Source organism: Pteropus vampyrus, unplaced genomic scaffold (assembly GCF_000151845.1).
Source record: "Pteropus vampyrus isolate Shadow unplaced genomic scaffold, Pvam_2.0 Scaffold65, whole genome shotgun sequence".
NCBI lineage: Eukaryota > Metazoa > Chordata > Mammalia > Chiroptera > Pteropodidae > Pteropus > Pteropus vampyrus.
The window spans coordinates 3,046,811-3,048,894 of record NW_011888846.1 but is presented as its reverse complement, the minus strand read 5'-3'; the positions used below and the strand labels follow the sequence as shown (position 1 = coordinate 3,048,894).

The 2,084-nt window shown below is 38.0% G+C and overlaps 1 long non-coding RNA gene and 1 pseudogene across 1 annotated transcript in view; both read left to right on the top strand.

Annotated features, from left to right (window-relative positions):
• The window catches only part of LOC105292850, a 26,172-nt gene that overhangs the window by 15,981 nt on the left and 8,107 nt on the right, over window positions 1-2,084 (top strand). The gene's annotated exons all lie outside the window — the stretch shown is intronic.
• Window positions 323-439, top strand: LOC111740567 (annotated as a pseudogene).

Sequence of the window (2,084 nt, the reverse complement as noted above, 5' to 3'; positions counted from 1 at the left end):
AAGGTTTTTAAGTTGGTGAGCTTCTGTATAAATCAGAGAATTTACAGGGTTCCCCCTTTGCTTTTTTATTTTGAAATAATTTCAGACTAACAGGGAAGTTACAAGAATAGTAAAGGGAACTCCTGTGTACCTCTACACATTTTCACAAGTTTTTAACATTTTGTCTCATTTGCTTTATCATCACTTACCTGTGTCTGTCTGTCTCTCTCTTTCTGTCCCATACATATACATGCTGAGAGTTGAGATGAGTTTGTATGCCTCATACCCCTTTACTTCTTAATACTTAAACTGTATTTCTTTAGAACAAAATTATTCTTTTATGGCCTATGGCACGCCACCCTGAACGTGCCCGGTCTCGTCTGATCTCGGAAGCTAACAGAGTTGGGCCTGGTTAGTACTTGGATGGGAGACCACCTAGGAAGACCAGGTGCTGTAGGCGTTAAAAAAAAAAAATTATTCTTTTATGTAACCGCAATACAGTTATCAAATTCAGGAAACTGATGCGGTTCTTTAATATACAGTCTGTATTTCAATTACGTGAGTTGTTCCAATAAAATCTTCTATCACATTGACTACCCTCTATTGTGGAAACTTTAGTTGTCACGTCTCTTGAGTTTCCTTTAACTCGTAATACCTTTCCGTGTGCCTCATCATAACATTGGCATTTTTAAAAGAATGCATTTAAAAAAGGTTCCTCAGGTTAGGTCTGTCCATTTCCTGGAGATCAGATTCCGGTTATGCAGTCTCAGCTCAGAGACTCGTAAGTGATGTTGTCTCCTTCCTTGAGTGTCATGTCAGAGGCACATGGCATCTGTCTGCTCCTCACTGGTGATGGTAATTTTGATCCACGCAGGTATTTGACTTTTTTCTAATTAAAATATCTTTGTAGAAACTTTAAAAATATATAGGCAATTCAAAGCTAGGGAAAAATTGACAGGTAAACCTGGAGATAGTCACATTTTAGTGTACGTTGGTTATATGCTGTAATGTGCTCTAACAGAGCTGTAATATGCTTTAGTATACCTTAAGTAATTGTTTGGAAAATTGCTTATTTAGCACTATGTTGTGAATATTTCCCATGTGTCGCTGAGTTTTGTCCTGTATTTCAGTGGTTGCATAGTGTTCCACCGTGTGTAGTTCTTTGCCTGTGGATTATTCTGCGATGTTCAGTTTAGCCTCACATTTCAGGTACAAGAACCTCTTGGGTGTCCAGGCTATTTAACTGCCTTTCTTTCTAGGCTCGCTCTTGCAGCTTCTGAAGGGAGCTATGCCTCACCTCAGATCTTGGCTCTGACCATGAAGTCCTGACATCTGTCTTGCACCTGCGGGCACTGACAGGCCATTCTGCTTTTCTGTTCCAGTGACAGGCTGAGTTCCTTTCTGGGCCTACAGTGGCACTTTTGCCAAATATATAAATCTTTTTCTAATTCAGTTGCATAGTTTTCATGTTTTAATTGCTAATTATTGTACAGTATGTTCAGTTTTTTGTTTCTTTTATTTCAAATATAGAGTGTTATGAGTTAAATGGACTCTTATGGATTAGTATTCTGAGCAGAGCATCTGCCAAAATGTGCACACACCCACTGAAACCAAAAACACACAAGACACAGAAACGTTTGGAGCACAGTTTATCTCTATGCTTGGAACTTCCTTTCTGTTATCTGAATTTCTGGTTAACCTACATTTGTATTTTGGGCCAGGTCACATAGGAGATCAGAGCCCTTACGTATTAGACTCGCTTGGCAAGTTATCTTCAGCAAACTTGCTATGCTGGAGATAGAGTATAACCTTTAAAGGCATTATTTAATAGATTCTTTGAATATTTAGTTATTTGAAAATCTCTCTTCCCCTACAAGTATTTAGTTTTAGGCCATTTAGGTCCATGGAAATATAAGCTGTCTGCAGATGTGGGCCAGCTTAAAAATGGATCATCCCATTACTTCTACGATTCAGTACAAATGTAACATGATCTCTCAAAGACTTACGTGTAGAGTCTCTCTTTTATCAGCTTAAGGTAAAACAGTTTTAATCCAAGTGAATTCTTTAAAGTAGCTTCATTATTTTAAAGCATTTCTTTACTTTGA